The sequence below is a fragment of the Dendrobates tinctorius genome, unplaced genomic scaffold (genome assembly GCF_039654945.1).
Source record: "Dendrobates tinctorius isolate UK_male_01 unplaced genomic scaffold, ASM3965494v1 ptg000060l, whole genome shotgun sequence".
Classification (NCBI taxonomy): domain Eukaryota; kingdom Metazoa; phylum Chordata; class Amphibia; order Anura; family Dendrobatidae; genus Dendrobates; species Dendrobates tinctorius.
In genome coordinates, this window is record NW_027361728.1 from 86750323 (window position 1) to 86777408 (window position 27086).

At 40.6% G+C, this 27086-nt stretch overlaps 1 long non-coding RNA gene across 1 annotated transcript in view; it reads left to right on the forward strand.

The window, feature by feature from the left end:
* Window positions 1–9802: 9802 nt before the first annotated feature.
* Window positions 9803–27086, forward strand: part of LOC141092807 (uncharacterized) — a 177359-nt gene continuing 160075 nt past the window's right edge. The window contains exon 1 of the long non-coding RNA XR_012232933.1: window positions 9803–9919. This is a non-coding gene — a long non-coding RNA (uncharacterized lncRNA). The remainder of the gene's footprint in view (window positions 9920–27086) is intronic.

Genomic DNA, 27086 nt, shown 5'->3' on the forward strand with positions numbered 1-27086 from the left:
ATCCCCAGGGAAGATATATTATATTACAAGGCACATACAAGGATATACCAATTACGCTATGTAATATATATGTACCTAACACCTTACAAACTTCCTTCCTTAATCGAATATTTTTGAAATTATCCAGACTACCCCTGTCCGCCTGGGTTATTGGAGGGGATTTTAATGTTATTTTTTCAGACACATTGGATAGACTCTCCATACACAGAATGCAGCCAAACAGATCTCAACGTAGATTATCTGAGGACTTTAGAAAACTAATACGCAGGTTTGGCCTTTTTGATCTTTGGCGTATTAACCATCCCACACAGCAAACCTACACCTTTTTCTCCCCTCCGCACGGTACTTATACTAGAATAGACTTCTTTTTTGGCAATATACAAACACTCAGACTGACATTAGACACAGATATTGGGATAATATCGTGGTCAGACCATGCACCTGTAATGCTCACCCTCACTCAATCCTCAGCACAGACTAAAGTATGCCATTGGAGACTCAACGAGACCCTGCTTAAGAGACTGCAACATAGAGAGGAGTTGGGGGGGAAGATAGCTGAATATTTTGACATTAATAAGGAGTCAGTTTCTGATTTTTCGACTGTGTGGGAAGCACACAAAGCTTTTTTCTGGGGTGACTGTATGGCCCTTGGTTCTCATATTAAAAAGGATAGAGCTCACCAGACGGGCTTGCTTGCTGCCTGGTTGAGAGATCTTGAAGCTAAACTTGCCGTTACCCCATCCAAAAGAATCTTAAGGGATATTGTCTCTACGCGCTCCCAATTAAAAGACATTATTAACTACAAAACGGAAAAAATGTTACTTTATAGTAGACAAAAATACTATGAAAAAGGAAATAATTCTCACACACTATTGGCGAGACAGCTCAGGGATGACAAAAGTCAGTCTTCAATATATGCTCTCAGAGATGAAAAGGGAACAATAATATATGATCCTGTTAAAATTGCAAATATGTTCCAGGGATATTTATCTAAGCTATATAACTTACCGAGCAATTTGCCACCGGACTCAGATGTGGGGAGGGGAGTTATGCAATCCTTTCTCCAAAAGTGCAATCTTCCTTCACTTACTTTAGAAGCTTTGTCTTCTCTTAACCGGGATATCTCGCAGGAGGAGGTTTTGGATGTCTTTTCTCTTCTTCCCAATGGTAAATCCCCCGGTCCAGATGGACTAACGTATTTCTACTATAAAACATGTAGCACCATACTAACCCCGCACTTAGTCAAGTTATTTAACAAATTCTTGACAGGCTTGCCAATTCCACCCACCATGCTTCACTCTTATATCACCCTTATTCCCAAACCAGAAAGGGACCCTTTAGAATGTGCCAATTATAGGCCTATAGCCTTATTTAATGCAGACTTAAAATTTTTTACCAAATTGCTGGCTCTACGGTTGCCTACCCTGCTTCCCCATTTAATTCATAAAGACCAAGTGGGTTTTGTTACATGCAGACAGGGGGGAGATAACACAAGAAAGGTAATCGACCTTATTGAAGTGATCAATAAAACTGAGAAATCAGCACTTTTACTTAGCTTAGATGCTGAAAAGGCTTTTTATCATCTTGGGTGGCCATTTATGTTTCAAACACTGGCTCATTTTGGCATTTCGGGACCTTTTGTAACCGCCCTAAGAAGTTTATGCACACATCCATCGGCGGCTGTAAGGTTACCCCATGCATTATCTCAGCCTTTTCCAATCTTTAATGGCACCCGTCAAGGTTGCCCACTCTCTCCGTTACTCTTCGTTATGTGTATAGAACCACTAACTGCGGCTAAACGCCTTGACCCGAACATTGGGGGAGTGATGGTTAGAGATAAAGAATTTAAACTGTCTTTATTTGCTGATGACGTGCTCTTAACTCTGACCCAGCCACATACAACCCTACCCAGTCTGCATTCACTTTTAAAACAGTTTGGCCAACTCTCGGGTTATAAAATAAATAAAGCAAAAACGGAGGCTCGTCCCCATAATATTCCAGACAGGTCATTAAGCTCCTTAAAAGGTAATTATAACTACAAATGGCAGGATACTGCCCTGAAATATTTGGGAGTGCAGCTGACCTCTAGATACAACTTATTATTCAAACATAATTACCCCCAATTGTTTTCGGAACTGAAACAAATACTTAATAAATGGAATAACTTACCACTATCCCTATTTGGGAGAATATCAACGGTTAAAATGGCAACTCTCCCTAAGCTACTATATTTATTTGAGACTCTCCCCATTGTGGTCCCTCATGGAGACCTGAAGGGTATTCAGTCTTCTATCATCCATTTTATCTGGGCCCATAAAAGGCACAGGATCAAAAACCAAATTATGTTAGCTAGCAGAGATAGGGGAGGTTTGGGTGTTCCAGATATCACCAAATATTATTGGGCAACTCATTTGAGATGTATCCCAGCCTGGTCTGCACCTAGAGCATTCTCTAGGTGGATGGAGATTGAGAAGTTGTGGATGGCTCCAATCCATCCCAACTCTTATCTATAGGCAACTACCTCAAATAAACTTGACTCGCACACGTTCGGACCAATAGCTTTCACTAAGAGGATTTGGAATACCTGTATGAAAAAATTCCCACTGATGTCGAAATGCTCTCCACTAACCTCCTTTTTGTTTAATGCCAAAATACCAGACAGCTTTAGGGGGAATTTGATTAAGTTGTGGTTTGATAAGCGACTTTTTTGTTTTGCTGATATAGTTGATAGTCACTCTAGATCCTTGTTACCTTTTGATAAGATACAATCGGGCTATGGCTTACCTTCAAACTCTTTCTATCGGTATTTACAAATTAGGCATTTTATGCAGTCTCTTTACTCCTCCTTAGTAGTCTCCGAACCAACTCGCTTTGAGAGACTCTGCAGGGCAGGAGTATCGACCAAGGGTCTTATATCTGATATCTATAGGATTTTATTGGACCCGTATCCGGAGGAGTCTCCAAGACACTCCTATATGGACAGGTGGGAGGATTTTTTGGGGGAATCTCTTTCTCCGGGTGTGTAGCAGAGGGTCTGGAGGAGAGCAGCTAAGACTTCCACTAATTATACGTATAAGGAAAACCAGTTTAAATTACTTATGTTTTGGTATCATACTCCTTCGTTATTGCATAAATTTAATCCTAATATATCTGGGCAATATTGGAGGTGCGGTTCTGATGATGGAGACCTAACCCATATTTTTTGGACTTGTTCAATTATACAAGGGTTTTGGAGTAGGGTCAAAACTTTAATCTTCGAAGTCACGGGGCTTCATTATCCATTAGACCCTAAATTCTACTTGCTCAATATCCCCCCATTCCAGATTGGAAGTAGGATTCAGCGGATTCTTTTACATCTGACCACAGCCGCAAGATGTTTAATAGCAAGGAAATGGAGGCAGGCTTACTCTCCGTCACTTAACGAGTTGCATTCCCGCATACAGGACATACGAAGTATGGAACATCTCACTGCTTTAATAAATAATACGTTTGAAAGTTTTCAAGCAACGTGGAATCTGTGGGATGTATACTGGGCTTGGAAGGCTTAGTATCGATATTTACTCAGCAAAATGTGCCATCTTTCCCTGGGATCTTTCCTCCCTCCCTCCCTCCCTCGTGTTTCACTGTCTTGTCAATTATATTTGTCTCTATTATGTTTGTTAATTGTTTTGCATTGAATGTTTACATGCATTGTATCTTGGTGTGTTTTCATTCTATAAATTTCTATTGGAAAATCAATAAATATCCAGTTATAAAAAAATTACCCAGGTAATGACCACCACTGTAAATGGTTTGATAATCTGCTAATATGTCATAGCTGCTGGACATTAAAGGAGTTTTCCCATGAACAAAGTGTTAGGCGCCGGGATTCTCCTGCTGCATGAGATGGGTCTCAAGCCTTGTCTGGTGCTGAGGTCTGTTATTCAGGCTCGGCTGCTGGGATGACTGCTCAGCACAGACTTTGGTCCCAGTGCCTTGCCCAGGCCCATGCTACATGTGTAGTTACTGCTGGCTCTCCAGCTAAGCCTATGGTGACCACTAATTTACACGTGCAGTGCTGTGCTCTGAAGCCTAACTCCAGATTTTACCCTACTGAGTGTCAGGGTCCTGACAGCGCCGGTGTACAGCCTCTGCCAAGCAGGGACTCACCCGCACCGTAGGGACCCCTGGGGACAAGAACAGCTGGAAAATAAAGATGCACAGGACCTGAACGTAGAAGTTTAGCAAGCCGGCACAGGACCTACGGTCATGTGAATGGTCATGTGACAGCAAGGGGGTGGGGCTTAGCATCCTGCTTTCAAAGAAGGTAGAAAACTCAAAGTCGGGCAAAGCGGGGGTCATGCACAGTACAGGCAAGCGAGGTACAGGAGGGATAAACAGACAGGAGGTCAGACAAAGCCAAAGGTCATACACAAGATATCAGTAAAGTACCAGGTATGAGACAGAATGGATAGTCAGGGCCAAGCAGAGATCAAAACCAAACAGATGTAGAAGGTACCAAGCAGAATCCAAAGCAATATCCAGAGAACAGACCGAGTCATACACAGAGAATCATGCAACCAGAACACAGCACAAACACACTCAGGGGTCACCACAAAATGCCAAGGGCGAAAGTATAACTGACGGGGGATGGGAGCTTCCTGAGGCTATAAGAAGCCTCCCCAGAACCAATGAGAGGTCACCATAATAGGTCCCAGGTGTGCAGGTGAGAGTCTGCACTGAGGTCAGAACATTAACCCCAGCAGTGCCGGTCACCCAGCACTGGTATCATGACACTGAGCATGTCCATGATATGATGCCTTCCCATTGATGCTTGGACATCAGGTGCTCTGGTGGTGTGGCAGCTTCAAGTTGGTCCACAGGCAAGGTCCTGTCTGAACTTAAGCGAGGTATAAAAAACTCTCAATGGCGCACGCCTGTGCGCTAGTGTCATGTGTGTTCTGTGTGTTGGTGGCTACTTTACCACCCTGTGTGTATGTGTGCTGCTAATAGCACTGTGAATGTTGGTCCAGAAAGGCAGTGTAGGGTGGGAAATTCCTCTTGAACTTAGCATCTGCACCGGGCACCCTCAGGAGCGTGTGCTAAAGCACAACCGTGTGTCAGAGCAGGGTCAACCACCAGCTTAGTCTTCCCTGGGGGGTTAAGTTACAGGGACCCCAATTAGCATTTTTCTATATGCCTGTGCAGTCCAACAGTCTATAGTCCTTTTTGCTTTGCTTCATAGTACCACTCAGTGGTGTAACAGAGGTTGTTACTTTGCGCTCTATGCACACTGATTAACATTTAACTCAGTGTGCTTTAAGTGTTTTCTCGCAGCCTTGCTCCACCATTGTGCTAGCTGTGGTTTCTCCATCACCGTACGGTGGACCCTGGGTTGCAAATGCACCTTATTATAATTTCTTATTTGGTGTGTTCCGCCAATCCTAACGGTATTCTAGCACCCGGGTCTGGCTAGCAATGGCGGACGATCAGCATCTTCAGCGGTACATCCAGCAGCTTGAGAGCAGGTTGACCACTTTTGAGTGGGCGTATACAGCTGTGGATCTTACTGCATTGGTAGTACAAACAGCCACCAAAACCGCTACTAAGGTTACTGCTGCGGTTTCTGTTTCCTCTATGCCACGTTTTTCACTTTCCAAAAAATTTTCTGGGGACAGCAGGGCTTGTAGAGGGTTTGTGAATCAGTGCTCAATCCACCTGGAATTGCTGGCTTCACAATTTCCAATATAGCATACCACAGGGGAATTTACTATTTCCCTTTTGTCAGGCAGGGCATTGGAGTGGGCTATGCCATTATGGAAACGAGAAGATCACCTGATCCGTAGCGCCTCTCGTTTTCTGGGTGACCTGAAAGAGGTTTTTTGGAGCCATAAGTAACTCATGATACCACGCTGCAACTCCAGGCTTTAGCTGAGGGTTCATCCTTGGTTAGCCAGTTTGTCATTCAGTTTCGTACTCTGTCTGCCAAGTTAGAATGCCCTAATAAGGTCCTAATACCGATATTCTGGAGGGGATTAGCAGATCATGTCAGGGATACTTTGGCCACTAGGGAGATTCTAACTACCCTGGAGGAATTAATATCAGTGGCCACCCACATCGATCTGCGGCATGTTGAGCGTGGTTTGGAGCTAGCCCATACTAAACCCCGGGTTCAGGGCTAGTGCTGGTACTGGGATATCATATGTGAGTAACACCAATATGTGCAACAACCTGTAGAATATTAGACTAAATTCCCATTTAAACAAAACAGCCTTGGCAGTTAAACAATCTTCACTTGACTATATGCAAGCTGATCGGCATTTGGTTAAGGCCTCTTTTGACAGGATTCTGATGAGAATTCTGTATGCAGAGGGCTATCATTAATAAGAACATTCTGAGCGCTTAGAAAGTTGTAATTATCGGCAGCACATCTCCTGTTTACACAGGATGATGTGCTGCCAAAAGCAATGATTTTTAATGTTGGTATGAAAGATCCAATCATCTGATGAACAAATGTTTTACTTGTGTTTCAATTGATTGCTGGCATGTTTATACAAGTTGGTAATTGGCAAACAAGTTCTAACTTTAGCTCTACACATGGTCATTTGTTATGTAATTCTTTCTACATGAAAAGATACACTATACTTTAGCATATCACTTGTGAATGCCAACAAGCATGAATCCTCCTTTTTCCTGTAATCACCATACTTTTTATTGATTGCCACCACCTTTTCTGATCCACCCTGACTTGCCTCCCATACCTGTCCTCTTATTGATTTTGATCCATACCATGTTACATACTAAATATTTTGCAACGGTTTTCTGACCACTTAAGTCTGCCAACCTCTTTGACTACCTCTTGTGAAAGAGTAGCCTACACAATTTATATGAATATCTTTTTCATCAGAATGCATTATTTTCCCCTCAGATGTAACCCAGCTGCTCTGGTGTAAATCCTGAAAAAAAAGTGCTTGGGCTATAATGCTTAAAGTGGTGGGAAGCAACGGAGCTGTAAAGCATGTTCTACATTTGTGGGTGTAATTATAAATTATGATTATAATGGCATGGATAGGTAAATAGGAAGTCTAGTAAGGAATTGTGACGTGACTAGACTGGATAATTAGCAAAAAGTAAATCCAGTACACTCAAGAGGATCTTGGAAGGTAAGAAACTATATTTAGTGCAAGAACTCAAAAAATATACTATCATACACTCCCACAGGATTTTAAACCAGGTTTCCTACTACTTCTAGGTCACATGCTTGAAGTGGCCCACTGTCTACGAAAGTGAACAAGCTGATCAGGGAGTCATTATCCTTATATATTTGAAAGTAGTACTTACCACACACCTAGTGATTACACTGTCTAAGATATCTCTTTTAAAAATTTCTCTGTGTACCCTACCAAGCAAAAAGTGTGCCAGGCACTATTTCCTGGTGCCCTCTCACGGTGACACCACTGTCACCTTTTTATGCTGTTCTGTTGGAAATAATAGTATGTTTTATCTAGTTAAACATTCTAAGAATCTTTAATTCTCTGTTACTTATAAATCATTTTAGCATATGAATGCACAAAAACTTAGGACAGTCTTCGTTATGAGTAGGAGACATTATTTTAATGGGTTAGGTATTGACCATTTTTGCTGGTGTAGTATCACTAAGGCCAGGTTCAGATTGCGTTAGTGCAGTCTGTTCAAAGTATGCATTAAACGGACTGCGCTAGCGCAACTGCCTTTTTTGGATCGTGTTATGCGATCCCGCAGTGACTGACCCTCGGACGCTGCAGATCACGTCCGAGAGTCCATCACAGAATGACGGCACATCGCTAACGCATGCCGATTATGGCATGCGCTAGCGATGCGCTCGTCTACAGAAGTCTATGGGTGCATTAACGCATCCGTTATATAGCGTTAATGCCGCTATGTAACGGATGCATTAAATGCACCCCCTTAACGTAATGTGAACCCAGCCTAATACTGTAACATACAGACACCACAGCACTAATGCTATATAACCTACTGTGCTACTTACATGCAAGAATCAGGACTTCAGGCCATGGAGAAAACTTCCATGCTTCGCTAGGAAGGAATAAGCAAATGTTACATGGCAACAAAGGAGAAACTGGGATGCAACTGTGGTCGGACAGATTATATCATTCATGCATTTTTTAAATTAACTCTTTATATGAAATGTCCCACAATCAAAACTTCCCATCACTGGTACCCCGATCAACCATAAGAATACTCTATGAGACTGGTGGAGATAGCCAAGCAAGCAAAAGATTTAATGTACATGTAGTAACTATACACAGAATATTCAATACTGTTTGATAACTGCCTGTCACTATAAAGCCAGTTGAAAATATTATTTTTGGTGAAGACATTTTAAAAGCTGAATATGAAAATCATATTTATTTTCATCTTGGACTTTTACATGTTTCAGTTAGATGTAAGTATTAATGTAATAATGCCTTTCAAGTTTTCTATGCTGTGTTTTAGAGTTAAATCTAGACTGATGTCTAAAAAAAAGACATACTACAAAGGCAAAGCTTTTATTTTCTATATACAGAGATCTTTAAGGAAACTGGGAGCATTTTACACTACAAAGGCATTTTCATCCAATATACCCATTAAAAAAGTTTAGGACTCCTTTATAATATAGAGTTGTTTTCATTTATAGTGCTTGAAAAATAAGAATATTGGGAAATGTATTCTGTGTAGCTGAGGATTACATTGCAATTATTTGTATTTTCCTCTTGGGTTTTGATTTTCTTTAAAACTATTGTCTTCTTATTTATTTTCAATTAATGCTTTCCTGTATGAAATAGTGAAATGATTAGTTAGTTGTATTCCACTTATTACAAAGTAGAATGTTTGATTGTGTAAATAGAATCAGGGGGGTTAATAAAATGTGTCAAATATTTGCAATATTTAATGGAAACATATCACAATGTTATTTGCTGCCCTTCTGAGCACAAACGGATAAGAAATTCTGCTGTGTGCAGAATTAAGTGTTAGGGGTAGGAGAAGGTGACTGAGCAGAACTCTACGTCCAGCTGATGGTGTCGCTGTAAGAGGCTACATTCATTTGCTATGTTTGAGATTTGAGATGGCAAAGGAAGCCAAATATAACCTGTTCTTGGTAGTACTACTGTGAGGATAGTTGATGCCAACAATGTCCTTATTAGCTAACACATTCTTATCCATGATTATATTTTTTTTTCTATCACTCTACCATGTCCGTTGCTCGTGCCACATTTGGGTTTAGCATACATTTTTGACACAAATATAACCTTTTTTGTTTCTAAACTGTAACAAACTTGGACAACTTTGAAAAAATATATGGAAGAGAATTAATTAAAAATGTTCACAGGTCACTAAAAGGGGCCATTGGGCCGTTTAGATTTAATCCCTTCAATAACAGGTTCCAATTTCATAAAAATACTTTTCTTTATTTTTATTAAAATTCCCACTCATTTAACTTGACAGTTTAAAAAGAAGATATTAAATCTGCCTGCCTAATAACATGCTTCTTTCCTAATACAACTGTTATCTGCAAAATTGTAATTATTTCTCTGTATTGATGGCATAGAGAATCAAAGATTGCAGAGGGAACACTATGGGAATGACCAAAAATACCAGGCTGTCACCACCATCAAAGACCTCGTAGTGGAAGAGCGATGATGCAAACTTGCTTGCAGTAGTAATGTTGTTCTGACATGCAGTAAAGTAGAACAAATACTGTTCCTTTCTCCTCATGAATTAGCATAGTTATTCATAGTTAGCATAGTTCAGTCATCATTTGCATGAGGACAGGACAGCCAGCTTTGTATATCTTGGCAGGATTAATATCGTTTTCTCAGGATAGTTGTTTTACGGCCCTCATGACTTCAACTTCAGTGAGAAAAACATTAAAGTCCTTGTTGATCGCTACCTGGGGCAGGTGAGCAATGGCCTCATTTTTTACATCAGCTGGGCTATTAAGGCTCCTGTTGAAGTTCTCAGTCCACCATTGCAGAATCTGTTTCTTTCCTGTCAGCAGCTTAGATCTATCTCCATTAAGGAGAGATGAGATGTTGGAGGATTGGGGTCCATATACAGCGTTTAGCACATCATAGAAGGTCGTTGATGTCTGCATAGCAATGGATTTCATCAGCCTTCTTTCTAAACCAGTTATACTGCATTTCATGTAACTTTATCTGTACTTTTTTCTTGTGCTGACAAAGGTATCTTTCTTGGCTAGCAACGTGGGGTTGTTTTGATGCGCTTTCCACTGTTGATGTTTCTCCTAGGAGTCCCTTTATTTCGTCATTGTTTTCTTCAAACTAATCTTGGTTACTTTAGGCTGCTGGTCCAATTAAAGGGCAGTATTGTAGATATCATATTTAAGAATTGTCCACTGTTCATTTACGTCGGTCTCGCTTGCCTGTGGTGTGTCTGAGAGTCTGCTGTCAGGGTCATTGGCAAATTCCCCTGCAACTCTTCTGCTTGACATCTTGTAGACATTCAGTCTTTTTGCAGTCTTCTGTCCTTGAAATTTCCTCAATGGCATAAAGTGAAGACTGCACTTAGACACAACAACACAGTGTTCGGTCCAGTCGGCACCACACATGGCTCTCATTACTCTAAAGTCTATCCTATCCCTCTTCCTGGCGATGACGAAGAAATTATATTCCAGTGCCTTGAGCACAGGTGCATCCATGATGTTCTCTTGTATGTGCCTAGACAGGGTGTTAGTGATTATGAGGTTATGTGTGACATACGTCTTGAGATGCAGAAAGCTATTACTGTTGCACTTGAAAATGCCATGTCTCCCAGTGACTCCTTCCCAGTTATTAAAGTCTGTTTCCAATCTGCCATTAATATCGCCAAGTATAATGAGCTTGTCTGACTGTAGGATTGCTGAGATAAATGTGTCAAGTTTATCATAGAACTTATCCAAAGGTTATATGTATTTACCATGGTGGCATCATAGGCACTAATCAGTGTAGCATGCTTATTGTTTGTAAGAGAAAGCTGACGTGTCATTAGGCGGTTACTGATTCCATCCAGAAGCTGGGCAAGTTTATGGACAAGGAGAGATTTGATAGCAAATTCCATGCCTGCTTTTCATTATTCAGTGCTGCCTCAACCACTCCAGAAAAGTCTGTATCCATCACTACGCTCTGTCAGTTGGCACTTATCTGCTAATAGGTTTTTGCTGAGAGCTGTTATGTCCACTTTGTAGTGAGTTAGCTCCTTAGCAACTAATACTGTTCTTCTCTCTAGTCTGTCTGCCTTGATACTGTCTATCAGAGTTTTCGCATTCCATGTGCCAAAGTTGAGTACCATCATTTTCTTCTTTGAGTGTTGACCACTAAGAGAGAAATCCACCAGCTGCAGTAGGCTGGTCAGAGTAAGGTGAAGCAGACTAAGTTTGAGGCACCTTTTCTAGCCCCTTCCCCAATGGAGGTGAGCAGAGAGATACCAAAATGGGCTGCTCAGACACCCAGGGGGCTGCAGAAATCCACTGCTTCTTCAGTCCCGTGGGTAGCGACTCTATGCCCTGGGCCACCTGTGTGTAGGTTCATGACTACAGCTTCAAGAGATTCCACATCTGCTGCTTTACAGCTCCTTCATCGCCACAGGACTTTGAAGCATGGTGTTTGCATGGTCATGATTTGCACTTAACTCGGATTAAAGTGATGAAGAATTGAGCAGGTTTTCAGTCTCATTCTTTTGTCCATGCTTATCGGTGGCAAGAACTAGTCGAGACAACTAGAGATAAGGTCTGGATGCAATGGATGGACGTTAATGTCCTATATGTGTCTTGGTGCTCCCTCTCAGGGCTCCATAATGCTTTGCTAGTCATCATTTTTCTGTCTGTTTAATCTTTGACGGCTTCTTCTGCAGAGTCCACTGAATCCAACCTTCAAATGCATGGGTAGGTAAACCCTTAAAGTCACCGTGGACCTCAAAACCAATGGATACTCTGGTTTGGCCCACCTGCCAAGGCAGTGTTCCAGGGTTTACCCACTGCCACATGCTAGAAGTTACTTGGAGGTACAGGTGAGAGTTGAGCACCAGATAAGGACCAAAGATGGGTGAGCTACCCTGAAAGAACACAGCAAGCCCTCCACCATAGGTGCTACCTCTATGTGGACAAACCATACTCTACATCTGGTATCAAGACATTAAACAATACAATTTTCACTTGCTGTGATAAAAATGTAGCGCATATAGAGCTTCCCATGGAGATTGTTGGATGAATCATTCATTTTCTTGATATAGACAGTTTAAATTCTCGGACCACCAACTTTTAAGGGAACCGGGGTTCAATATATCAAGTTATTCAGAAGTAGCGATGAGTGAATTTGTTTGGATTTTGTCCCCGAATCTGATTTTGACATATTCGAGCTATATTTGAACACTATTCGCTCCAAATGTTTGACTTATGATCAGTTTTGAACATATTCGGTAATTTCTACTCCCATTGACTCTAATGACGTTCAGCAGTGTTCAACGAATACTGAAAAAACAATATTCGCTTACGATCATATTCGGAACCAAATCTGAACAAATTCGCTCATCTCTATTCAGTAGATGAAGAGGATGCCAAATTACCATAAGTAGAAACTACACAGTTTATTAGAGTTATATATGCAACCAAGCCACTTATCTTAAATATTTGTTGTTAGATTGCCCCTTTCAGTTGGACAAAATAAAAGGATCACTGTCAGAAAAGTATTTGTATTAAGGCTTACTTTCCCTTAGAATCACCATATAATGAATACTATACTACTTTAATATATTTTATATTTCAATTATCTAGAAAGATCCTATTAAAACTTTGCCAAAGCGTCTTGGCTTTCAATCTCAAATTTGCACAAATAAAATTACTGAGAATGTTGTTTAAAGTGAAGATTCTTTTGCTTGCATGACTTCTGTTGAAATTAATAAATGAGAACACATTGCATGATGTACAAAGGATGGTCTGCTGACTCATGGTAATAATAAACAAATTCTTAGCTGTGCCAAGTATGTAAGCTGCAGACACTCCTTCCCAGCTACAAATCAAATCCATTTCTCCGCACAGAAAATAGACAAACTTGGCAATGTTCAATGTGCAGTGAACCAGTATCTATATAATAAGTGTGTCTAATGAATGTTTTAATGCTGTTACAAATTTATTGAGTTTGTATGTTTAGCAGATATTAATAGGCCAGATGTGAGATGAATTTACAGTATATTCTCCCAGTGGATCCAGAGCTGTTGTATGACTTTAGGCACAAGTCTCAGAATTTACATGTATATTGAATATATTGTAGATGGGTGTCAAGAAATTAGGAACTAGTTAAGCATTTTCTCCATGTCTAGCTTGATTGCAAATCATAAGTGCATTAACAAGATGACTACACAAGCACTGTGGGATATGGATGGTCTCAGAGGTTCTATACCTTTGTGTCATTGACAATTTTTCAGTTTAGTAACTTTGTAAGTGCTGTATTTATTTTTACATATATTTGGTTATTTAATCTTTTTTTTGTATAGCATTTTATTCAATTTTGTTTTCTTCATACTGGAAAGGCAGAATAAATACATCTAACCTCAAACCCCAAATTTTGTCATAAGTCTGATCTACAAGACCAAAAACACTCTCCAGATCTGATAGTAGTCTAGAAGACACTTCTTTAGGGAAAAATCCTGTGTCCAAAGCAGGTCCATATTTGGCACTAGGCACAAAAAATCCATTGGGTAGGATGGCAGGTTTCAGAGGTTTGGTGCCAGAAACCAAAATTTCTTTTCATGCTTCCTGCACACAGCCTTTCTTTGATCTGGAAGAGGATGGCTGCAAAGGAGTACTGCTGTGCTGTCAGTGCAGTGATTGCCACTGCTCTGATTGGTGGGACAGTAGTCTTTCACGTATGAAGCACCACTGAAGAATAAATGGTGTAGACTGTTCTGGTTACTTCCCCCACTCCAGTTCAAATTGTCCCATTACATTTTATTAGGTAAATGCACAAAAATTCATGAGTAGCTCTGTTTTGTACTGGGCCGATGCACACGTGAGATTTGGTTGCAGCATACTATGTTTGAGGGTATCATGAGGGCAGGGTGTTGGCAAGTGTCATCTGCTGGAAAGCGATGTGCCTCTACCTCCCTTTGCTGAATCAAAAAGCAAAACTGATGGTGCAACAGATAAAATTGTTGCTGCTGAGTTTCTGCACTGCTCTGAATAGCAAGAATAAGTGCTGTTTAGTACACACAACTGAAATGGATGAGAACTTGTAAGAACTTTTGACAAATAGAATGTTTCAATCAGCACTCAGATAGAAAGAGTAGCAGAAAGTCAGAGGAGGCTGCTTTACAAGAATATCAACAGGAGGCTGCTGGAAACATCACCAGTTCATCAGCAACAGGGTCCCTATGATGTAAGCATGTATACTTGTGTATATATACAGGGTGGGCCATTTACAGTATATGGATACACCTGGGTGGGCCATTTATAAAGATGCATCCAAAATGGCCGCCATGGTCACCACCCATCTTGAAAAGTTTTGCCCCTCCCATATACTAATGTGCCACAAACAGGAAGTTGATATCACCAACCATTCCCATTTTATTTAGGTGTATCCATATACATGGCCCACACAGGGGTATCCATATAGATGGCCCACCCTGTAGTATGGCGCCAATTCATCAAAGTGTTTACAGCAGAATACCGGCATGAAATGCCTTCAAATGGCACAAAAAGTGTTGTGCAACATGAATATGTATATGGTTTATGCAGTAGTGATATATACTGCTCAAAAAAATAAAGGGAACACAAACAGCCTGTGGCAAATGGAATAGTGTTCCCTTTATTTTTTTAAGCAGTATATTTATGTATATTCCTTATCTACTAATGATATATTCTGTATATTCGTGGGTGTGAATTTTTCAACGATCATATATATATATTTACCATATATATGCAATGCAAGTTATTCATCTGTGATTTATTTATATATATACTGTATATATATATTTATATATATACAGTGGGGCAAAAAAGTATTTAGTCAGTCAGCAATAGTGCAAGTTCCACCACTTAAAAAGATGAGAGGCATCTGTAATTTACATCATAGGTAGACCTCAACTATGGGAGACAAACTGAGAAAAAAAAATCCAGAAAATCACATTGTCTGTTTTTTTTTCATTTTATTTGCATATTATGGTGGAAAATAAGTATTTGGTCAGAAACAAGCAATCAAGATTTTTGGCTCTCACAGACCTGTAACTTCTTCTTTAAGAGTCTCCTCTTTCCTCCACTGATTACCTGTAGTAATGACACCTGTTTAAACTTGTTATCAGTATAAAAAGACACCTGTGCACACCCTCAAACAGTCTGACTCCAAACTTCACTATGGTGAAGACCAAAGAGCTGTCAAAGGACACCAGAAGCAAAATTGTAGCCCTGCACCAGGCTGGGAAGACTGAATCTGCAATAGCCAACCAGCTTGGAGTGAAGAAATCAACTGTGGGAGCAATAATTAGAAAATGGAAGACATACAAGACCACTGATAATCTCCCTCGATCTGGTGCTCCACGCAAAATCCCACCCCGTGGGGTCAGAATTATCACAAGAACGGTGAGCAAAAATCCCAGAACCATGCGGGGGGACCTAGTGAATGAACTGCAGAGAGCTGGGACCAATGTAACAAGGCCTACCATAAGTAACACACTACGCCACCATGGACTCAGATCCTGCAGTGCCAGACGTGTCCCACTGCTTAAGCCTGTACATGTCCGGGCCCATCTGAAGTTTGCTAGAGAGCATTTGGATGATCCAGAGGAGTTTTGGGAGAATGTCCTATGGTCTGATGAAACCAAACTGGAACTGTTTGGTAGAAACACAACTTGTCGTGTTTGGAGGAAAAAGAATACTGAGTTGCATCCATCAAACACCATACCTACTGTAAAGCATGGTGGTGGAAACATCATGCTTTGGGGCTGTTTCTCTGCAAAGGGGCCAGGACGACTGATCCGGGTACATGAAAGAATGAATGGGGCCATGTATCGTGAGATTTTGAGTGCAAACCTCCTTCCATCAGCAAGGGCATTGAAGATGAAACGTGGCTGGGTCTTTCAACATGACAATGATCCAAAGCACACCGCCAGGGCAACGAAGGAGTGGCTTCGTAAGAAGCATTTCAAGGTCCTGGAGTGGCCTAGCCAGTCTCCAGATCTCAACCCCACGGTTGGGCCTCCACAGCCCTTAACAAAAGCTGTCGGTGTTCCTCAACAGCTTGGGTCACTCTCCTGAGTGACCCCAGGAGGTCTTCATGACTTGGGATTGCTATGGTGGGAAATGGTCAATCTTAAATTCTGTAAATGCAACAAAATATATGGTACTTTTTTGTTAGTAATCACTTACGGTTTCTCGGTCCCTCCGGTTCTTCAGAGGATGACGGGCTGATGTTCCAGCCGGATCCTCGTGCATCCTCTTCGTCACTAAGCGCCTCCGGTGACTCTGGCTGTGGCTGTGGGTCTTCTAGTGACCCAACATTGCTTGCAGTGTCTGTAGGAAAAAACATTATTACCAATTGCACAGGTAAAATGTGGGTCTGTGCAGGTGTAAGCTGGGACTTTTCAGGGACTATACGGGGCTTGGTGTGTCTGTGCAGGTTCAATGTGGGTCTGTGCAGGCCTTGTCTGGGACTTTTCAGAGACTATACGGGGCTTGGTGTATCTGTGCAGGCCTTGTCTGAGACTTTTCAGGGACTATACGGGGCTTGGTGTGTCTGTGCAGGTACAATGTGGGTCTGTGCAGGCCTTGTCTTGGACTTTTCAGGGACTATACGGGGCAAAGTTCATGTTTCCTCGGGTGTCGGAGTTTGGAGGCAAGTGAAGGTCTGAGCTAAATAAACGTTCTCCAAAATGAGTATGCTCCATCAGAAACCCTTCCGTTCATGCCCACATCCACATAGATAAATTTATAGTTTGCGTTTACAAGGGCCATCAGGATGATACTAAAATATCCGTTGTAATTAAAGAAATAGGACCCGCAGTTGGGTACTTGTGTGATACTGACATGTTTGCCGTTCAAAGCCCCACCACAGTTAGGAAACTGCCAAAGTTCCTCAAAATCAGAGACACTCTTTTTCCAACCCTCCTCCGTATTTGTAAAGTCCATGTAGCTCCATAGACATTGGAAAATCGCTCTGCATGTCTCCGGAATAAGAACGCTCAGCAGGGGCCTTGAAATAGCAGCTTAAAAATGCAGGTCCTGAAGTGAGCAACCGGTGGCCAGGAATCGCAGCGTCACTGCCAATCTTTCATCTGCGGGGATGGCAGCACGCATTTTTGTATCCATCCATTCAAAATGTGGAGTAATTTTCTCCAGTAAATAGATGAACGATTTCTCAGACATCCGCAGATAGTTCCGGAAATCATGTGGATTTTTGTCCTGCAACTCTCTCACTAGTTGCATGTGTGACAATTCGGACCTCCTCTGCAGCCATTCTCTGGTCCACATGTGACATTTTCTTTTAGAACGCCTCTCCAGCATCTAGAACTCATCACGATGGCGAGCTTCCTCAACCGAAAAAGGCAGCCACCACAACTGAACACTTTGCCTTTTTCATGATGGAGCAAACTGAAAAAAAAAAGGAGAAATATTATAAAAGTTTCAACAAATCAAAAAACGCAAATATTATAACAACATGCAACGTATGATGCAAAATTGCATCCCATCCTATTACCGGGCATGCCAGTAAACGTGCTTTGACCAACTAAAATGGCTGACCATACAAAATCCTATGTACACAGATAGAAGCCAAGCCCTCCCTCCAGAGTAATAATAGCTGATAATCAGGTCTCCTAGAAATAAAGCAAATGGAAACGAATTTCAGATGCCAAAGATACATACCGTGAACACAGAGTTTAGGCGTCCAGTTAATCAATGTGGAATCACAGCCGGTGATCGCTACTAGGACAGCCGGTGAATGCTACTAGGATGGCCGGTGAACGCTACTAGGTTCAGCAAGCCAAGGACACACGCGGTCAGTAACAAAGAACTGAAGTGCTACTATGTCACCTTATTGTCATGATACATGCAGGATTATGTCAGATAAGAGCACAGGTAACCTTTTTTTTCCTCTCTCTAAGCTTTGTGCTTAGATAGTTTTGCCCCCGGTGGCCAGTATGGTCATTGCACTGTGTCTTAGAGATATTTTTGCCCCGGTGGCCAGTATGGTCATTGCACTGGTGTTTTAGAGATAGTTTTCCACGGGTGGTGGTTAGTGTAATTGCACGGGAATCACTATTAGGTGTGTTTACTCAATAAAGGTGTGTCAGTTGTGCTCACTGACGTTGGTGATATTGTTGGGCTTTTCCAACCATGCTGGGTGAAGGAAGGAGCTAAGAAGAGTCCAGGACAACTCAGTCAGAGTCCTGGAGTGGCAGCTATGGCGTCAGCGAGGAGTTCGTGTAAAGCATGGTGGAGTGGCAGCTATGGTGTCAGTGAATAATTCTTGCAAAGCTTGGTGGAGTGGCAGCTATGGTGTAGAGCTGCACTCAGGTGCTGGACTCTGTTGCTGGAAGCTGCACTCATGTGCTGGACTCCGTTGCTGGACAGCTGCACCCAGGTGTTGGACACGGTGGGAGGAAGATGCACTCAGGTGTTGGACTCTGTTGCCTGGAGCAAGTGCATCAGAGCAAAGCTAAGTGTTTACCTGTTTGTCACTTTTCCTCATTTTGGTGTTAGTGCAGCGGTGGGGCCAGTGCCTGCACCACCCAGCTCCCTAGTAAGGATAGGAGTAGGGTGTGCTATGGTGACAGGTATCCTGATCGGCGACAGGTGAGGAGCCTGTATAGGGAACTTTAGGAGTGTTAGTGGCACTGACTCAGGGGAGTGCAGGAGGTCTCCACATCCCCTGTTCCCTATCGCAGGGCCCACCGTTGTAAATGTTTCCCTATCCCCTGTGTATTGTTGTATTAGTCACCGGCCTGCGGGCCGCATCACACTGGACGGGGCATGTGACACTTATTTTAAAGGCAAGGCCACCAATCAGGATGCGCTAGCAACCAATCAGAGCTGAGAGGGCGTGAAAAAGGGAGCGCAATCTCCGCCTGTGTAAATACAGCGTCAAACAGTACATCCCTCATCGAGGAGTGAATCGTCAGAGAACCTGCAATGTGACAGGGTCCCAATGACTGCCGACATCGTTACAAAGGTTGCTACGGCGTGCCAGATCAATGCTGCGTCGTTGGGTAGATCGGACTGTTTGACATCTCACCAGCGACCACATAGCAATGCAGCAACGATCCCTACCAAGTCATATCGATGTTGGGATCGTTGTAGCGTCGCTATGTGTGACGGGGCCTTAAGTCCTTCTTTCAGCCGTGGGATGACCTCTTATTGGAGGTCAGAGGTCACATGCTCAGGTCCTATTGCTGCTCCGATTGGACCACTGGGAAGGTCCTGGAAGGCTGGAACTATAAAAAGTTTGCATGGCCGCCCAGCCATGCGCTGGTATAAAACTTTACTCGTGTGTGCGTGGATGTATGTATGTCTCTGGTGACTGACTCATTAAGATCCCCTACCCTCTGGTTGTGCACGTAGCAGGCTGTTTGAGATAGCTATCGCTAGTCTGTGCCATCCAGCACTAGGCACGAGTATACTGCGTCAAACTAGCAACGACTGCCAGTGTGAAGATGTGCGCAATTTGTGTGCTTTACAAGCCCTAGTTAGGGTGGTTAGTGGCGTCCTCCAGAGCGGTACTGCATGCAAGTTGTGTGCTAAATCTATTAGCGTATTCTCTCTCTGGCGCCACAGTTACAGCACCAAGCGCTAGTGGGTCTAGAGGGACACTAACGCTGAGAGTCCTATGACTGCACACTAGCGCTCACTTTGCCGAGGTCTGTGAGTTTAACAAGCTAAGGCATTTACATTCCATGTTAGTGAGATTCTGTGAAGAAACAGAGTCCGCCTCTGTACACACGGGTGATGTTAACCCGCGTGTGTTCATCTATTATACCACGTCGGAGATGTGAAGGAGAGTGTGTCAAATGGCTGACTACGGCCGTTTCACGCTACTCGAGCGCTTCCACGGGTCCACGACCCGTGGAAGCGCTCGAGTAGCGTGAAACGGCCGTAGTCAGCCATTTGACACACTCTCCTTCACATCTCCGACGTGACATGTAATTCAGTGTCAATAAACATTCATCATTATCCCGCTGAGTGCGACCTTTTTCTCTTGGAAACTACATTCGTCTTGCTACGAGGTCAAGCACCCGGGAGTCCTGGATGTGAGCTCTCCGCCTGCTGCCAGCCACGGACCTTAGCATGGTAACAGCGGTGCCGTCCAGTTTCTTGCATTGACTTCATATATATATATATGCCACACACCGCTGGTGTGTATAACACATATATATATGTACAGTATCTATACCCCCAGTACATAAAAAAATTCCAGCATCCAGATCAGTAATTAGATTAAAAAATTTTTTATTCCTTTATTCCAAAATTTAAAAAAATCATAAGATTCTCCATCATGATAAGAGACGCATCAGGACGTGTAGTTGGACGCGTTTCGGACAAAAAACCAGTCCTTATTCTAAGACAACACATAATACAACTGAACACATGCTTATAAAGGGAAACAAAGGAAGTCAGGGAACAATCAAGACTAAACATAGCCAGCTGATTAATAGGAGGTAGCAAGTCAAAATCACACTTACAAAACACTCAAAATCTCACTCCTAATATTCATACCCGTTGGAACTCTGCTTTGTAACAATAACATCCATTTTGCCTCTCGGTGTAATAATAAATCATTTAAATTTCCACCTACCCTTTTTGTCTGCACCTTCTCTATGGCATTAACCCTAAAGTTGCTGAGATCTCCTTTATGTATATGCAAAAAATGTCGAGAAGCAGCAGACAAACTGCGTGTGGTAGTGTGACCTACATCATAAACGTGCTCAGAAATACGACGTCTCAAGGTGCGTGAAGTATTTCCCACATACTGAATATTACAATCCACGCATGTTATGACATAGATCACACCAGTAGAACCACAGTTCAAAAAAGATTTTATTTTAAATTCCTTTCCATTAACAGAAGATACTATTTTTTCTGTGTTCCACATAAACCTACATAGCCCACAGTTTTTCTGAGCACATTTAAAAGATCCACAAGTGGGTAACCAATTAGTTATACTTGCTGAACTGTCTGAAAAATATTTATTAGCATGGCTATTGACACTAGTATGATCACTAGGAGATACCTTATTAGCAATAGTTTTATTCCTCCTTGAAACAAATCTAATCCCATCCTTCAGTATATTCTTTAATGTATCATCAACATACAAAATAGGGAGGAATTTTTTAATAATATGAACAATCCTGTAGTAGTCAGTACTAAAATTAGTTGAAAAAACAATAGGTGACCGACCCTCCACAGAATTTGGTGTTTTTCTGCTTTCCTTCTGCAAATAATCCTCTCTACTTTTTTCATCCGTTCTATGCTTAGCTTTCTGAATGTCTACCTTAGTATAACCCCTCTTTATAAAACGTTTACCAATGATCTCACATTGTTTATCGTATAAATTAGGCGTGGTACATGTTCTTTTCGCTCTTACAAACTCCCCTGTAGGTGTATTAGCTATAACATGACGTGGATGGCAGCTAGATGCGTGTAACAGTGAATTGCCTGCCGTAGGTTTTCTAAAAATATCACAATCAATCTTTTTTTCTTCCAAATTTACCGACAAAAGAATATCCAAAAACGAAATTGTCTTGGCATCAAATTGATATGTGAAACGTATATTGCATGGATTATTATTAATATAGAACATGAAATTCTCAATATTAAAAACATCACCATCCCACACAATTATAACATCATCAATAAATCTCAAAAAAAGAAAAATATCAGAAGAAAAAGGATTTTTTTCAGAAAAAATGTACTCCTCCTCCCACCAGGCCATAAAAATATTAGCAAGAGACGGTGAAAACTTGGAACCCATGGAACAGCCTTGCACCTGTAAATAAAGATCATCCAAAAAAGAAAAAAAATTGTTTTTTAACAAAAAATAGGTCACTTCAATCAAATACATCTGTAAATCTTCTGAAAAATTACTGTATTTCTGTAAATAAGTAGTAAGAGCCAAAATAGCCAAATCATGTGGGATGGAAGTGTACAAACTTTGTACATCACAAGTGAGCCAGCAAAAGGAACTTCGCCATTCCACCTGAGAAAAAATGCTAAGAACATGCTTGGAATCCTGCACATAGCTAGGTGAAATAGTGGCTAGAGGTTTTAATCTTGCATCCAACCATTCTGACAAATTTTCATTAAGAGATCCTATGCCCAATATGATAGGACGAAACAAAGGTGGAAAAACCTCCTTATGAACTTTTGGAAGTGCATGTAACAAAGGAACTCTGGGATATAAAGGACAGAAAAATTCACATTGTTTTTGATTAATAATTCCCAAACTAAAACCCCTATGTAACAATTCCTGTAATTCCATTCTGATGTTATCTGTAGGGTTATAATTAATTCCCTTGTATACTTCACTATTAAAAAGCATAGCCCTCACCTCTCTTTCATACAGCCCAGTATCTAATATGGTCACAGATCCCCCCTTGTCAGAATTTCTTACCACGATATTGACATTAGCAGATAACAAATCAAGTGCCTGTTTCTCAGTATGAGAAATGTTAGAACGACCATTCTGATTAGCATTATAGATTTTCATAAGTTCATCCTCAACAAGAAATTGAAAATCATCCATAACTTGCAATTTTGACTGCTCAGGATAATATCTAGGATTAGGGACTCTAGAGGAAAAATTAACATCAGTTAAATACATTAACTTAGAACCAGATTCAGACAAGTCCCTCAAATTCTTTAGGGTAACTTGCTCCTAGAAAGAAGTAGGCATAAATTCCTCAGGAACTTTATCAACATATTCATCATTGATATTGGAAGTTTTTTCACGTTCCACATCTTCTGCAAAAAAATGTCTCCTAAGAGTCAATCTTCTCATAAAGTGATTAACATCAAGCATAGTGTTGAATAAGTCCATTTTCGCTGTAGGCACAAAATTAAGACCCCTTTCAAGGATATTAATTTGATCATTCGATAAAATCGATGCAGAAAGGTTCAGGACTGTAAAATTATCAGTTGTATCTAAGCATGCTTGTTCCGCGCTGATCTCCTGAATTCTCTTATGATGGGAGTGTTTCCTCCCTGATCTCCTCTGACGTTTCTTTTTCCTGAACAGTTTTTTGAAAAACTACTGCTTTGGGAAATCCGCTGCCCCACATCCCGTGCACACATGGAACTGTTAGATGGTAAATTCTCAGTATCAGAAGTGTCAGTATTAACATCCGTATTATCCATATCCGTTGAGGAAAAGCTTACCCTATTATCTCTGCGTTTGAGAATAGAAGGGTGAATGTTATTACGTTTTCTTCTATAATCATGCCAGTCATAAATATGATTATTCTGGTAATCAGTTTTATCTCTTCTGAATTTCTTTTCCTTTATCACTGTAATAGAGTCCTCCATTTTGCTCAGATTGTCATAAATTTTATCTCTAGCCATTATAAAAGAAGAAGAATCTTTATATTTCACCAAATCACTTTCAATCATTTTAATAGATTCCTCCAAAGTTAACATCTTGGCTTCCTCTCTCTTCACAATCAAATTCATCAGCTTAGTAGAACAGTCACTAAGAATGTTGTCCCATTCTTTTACAAATTCAGGGTCATATTCCGTAGTAGGGCGCTTCTTAATGCGCAAACCTCTTGGAATCATATTGCTGCTTATATAAGCCTGTAAGGTTTTGTGGTCCCACCACACCCTGAGTCGTGATGACATAAGTTTTTCAAGTTCCCACATAAGTGGTTTCAAATCCTTTCCATCCTCAGGTGTAAAGGCATGGATAGTAGAAAAAATGTTGGCAGCCTTGTCTAGTCGTTGCCGACTGTTCACATTGAAAAAATCATCACTGATAATGTCATCAGAAATATTGGTAGCTATCTCCAAATTCATATTTATGAATAATAATGGATATGTCACAATCAAATTAAGGGGAGCACGAAAAATAGGGAATCCAAACAGTAAGGTAAAAAAAGAAAATTTTTTCAGCTCACCCCAAAGAAGACAGCTATAAGTCCGATCGGTGCACGGAATGTGGAAACAGGATCCCTCTGCAGCAAAGCGTAATATGGAAAAAAATTCCAGCATCCAGATCAGTAATTAGATTAAAAATTTTTTTATTCCTTTATTCCAAAATTTAAAAAAATCATAAGATTCTCCATCATGATAAGAGACGCATCAGGACGTGTAGTTGGACGCGTTTCGGACAAAAAACCAGTCCTTATTCTAAGACAACACATAATACATCTGAACAACTGACTTCCTTTGTTTCCCTTTATAAGCATGTGTTCAGATGTATTATGTGTTGTCTTAGAATAAGGACTGGTTTTTTGTCCGAAACGCGTCCAACTACACGTCCTGATGCGTCTCTTATCATGATGGAGAATCTTATGATTTTTTTAAATTTTGGAATAAAGGAATAAAATTTTTTTTAATCTAATTACTGATCTGGATGCTGGAATTTTTTTCCATATTACGCTTTGCTGCAGAGGGATCCTGTTTCCACATTCCGTGCACCGATCGGACTTATAGCTGTCTTCTTTGGGGTGAGCTGAAAAAATTTTCTTTTTTTACCTTACTGTTTGGATTCCCTATTTTTCGTGCTCCCCTTAATTTGATTGTGACATATCCATTATTATTCATAAATATGAATTTGGAGATAGCTACCAATATTTCTGATGACATTATCAGTGATAATTTTTTCAATGTGAACAGTCGGCAACGACTAGACAAGGCTGCCAACATTTTTTCTACTATCCATGTCTTTACACCTGAGGATGGAAAGGATTTGAAACCACTTATGTGGGAACTTGAAAAACTTATGTCATCACGACTCAGGGTGTGGTGGGACCACAAAACCTTACAGGCTTATATAAGCAGCAATATGATTCCAAGAGGTTTGCGCATTAAGAAGCGCCCTACTACGGAATATGACCCTGAATTTGTAAAAGAATGGGACAACATTCTTAGTGACTGTTCTACTAAGCTGATGAATTTGATTGTGAAGAGAGAGGAAGCCAAGATGTTAACTTTGGAGGAATCTATTAAAATGATTGAAAGTGATTTGGTGAAATATAAAGATTCTTCTTCTTTTATAATGGCTAGAGATAAAATTTATGACAATCTGAGCAAAATGGAGGACTCTATTACAGTGATAAAGGAAAAGAAATTCAGAAGAGATAAAACTGATTACCAGAATAATCATATTTATGACTGGCATGATTATAGAAGAAAACGTAATAACATTCACCCTTCTATTCTCAAACGCAGAGATAATAGGGTAAGCTTTTCCTCAACGGATATGGATAATACGGATGTTAATACTGACACTTCTGATACTGAGAATTTACCATCTAACAGTTCCATGTGTGCACGGGATGTGGGGCAGCGGATTTCCCAAAGCAGTAGTTTTTCAAAAAACTGTTCAGGAAAAAGAAACGTCAGAGGAGATCAGGGAGGAAACACTCCCATCATAAGAGAATTCAGGAGATCAGCGCGGAACAAGCATGCTTAGATACAACTGATAATTTTACAGTCCTGAACCTTTCTGCATCGATTTTATCGAATGATCAAATTAATATCCTTGAAAGGGGTCTTAATTTTGTGCCTACAGCGAAAATGGACTTATTCAACACTATGCTTGATGTTAATCACTTTATGAGAAGATTGACTCTTAGGAGACATTTTTTTGCAGAAGATGTGGAACGTGAAAAAACTTCCAATATCAATGATGAATATGTTGATAAAGTTCCTGAGGAATTTATGCCTACTTCTTTCTAGGAGCAAGTTACCCTAAAGAATTTGAGGGACTTGTCTGAATCTGGTTCTAAGTTAATGTATTTAACTGATGTTAATTTTTCCTCTAGAGTCCCTAATCCTAGATATTATCCTGAGCAGTCAAAATTGCAAGTTATGGATGATTTTCAATTTCTTGTTGAGGATGAACTTATGAAAATCTATAATGCTAATCAGAATGGTCGTTCTAACATTTCTCGTACTGAGAAACAGGCACTTGATTTGTTATCTGCTAATGTCAATATCGTGGTAAGAAATTCTGACAAGGGGGGATCTGTGACCATATTAGATACTGGGCTGTATGAAAGAGAGGTGAGGGCTATGCTTTTTAATAGTGAAGTATACAAGGGAATTAATTATAACCCTACAGATAACATCAGAATGGAATTACAGGAATTGTTACATAGGGGTTTTAGTTTGGGAATTATTAATCAAAAACAATGTGAATTTTTCTGTCCTTTATATCCCAGAGTTCCTTTGTTACATGCACTTCCAAAAGTTCATAAGGAGGTTTTTCCACCTTTGTTTCGTCCTATCATATCGGGCATAGGATCTCTTAATGAAAATTTGTCAGAATGGTTGGATGCAAGATTAAAACCTCTAGCCACTATTTCACCTAGCTATGTGCAGGATTCCAAGCATGTTCTTAGTATTTTTTCTCAGGTGGAATGGCGAAGTTCCTTTTGATGGCTCACTTGTGATGTACAAAGTTTGTACACTTCCATCCCACACGATTTGGCTATTTTGGCTCTTACTACTTATTTACAGAAATACAGTAATTTTTCAGAAGATTTACAGATGTATTTGATTGAAGTGACCTATTTTTTGTTAAAAAACAATTTTTTTTCTTTTTTGGATGATCTTTATTTACAGGTGCAAGGCTGTTCCATGGGTTCCAAGTTTTCACCGTCTCTTGCTAATATTTTTATGGCCTGGTGGGAGGAGGAGTATATTTTTTCTGAAAAAAATCCTTTTTCTTCTGATATTTTTCTTTTTTTGAGATTTATTGATGATGTTATAATTGTGTGGGATGGTGATGTATTTAATATTGAGAATTTCATGTTCTATATTAATAATAATCCATGCAATATACGTTTCACATATCAATTTGATGCCAAGACAATTTTGTTTTTGGATATTCTTTTGTCGGCAAATTTGGAAGAAAAAAAGATTGATTGTG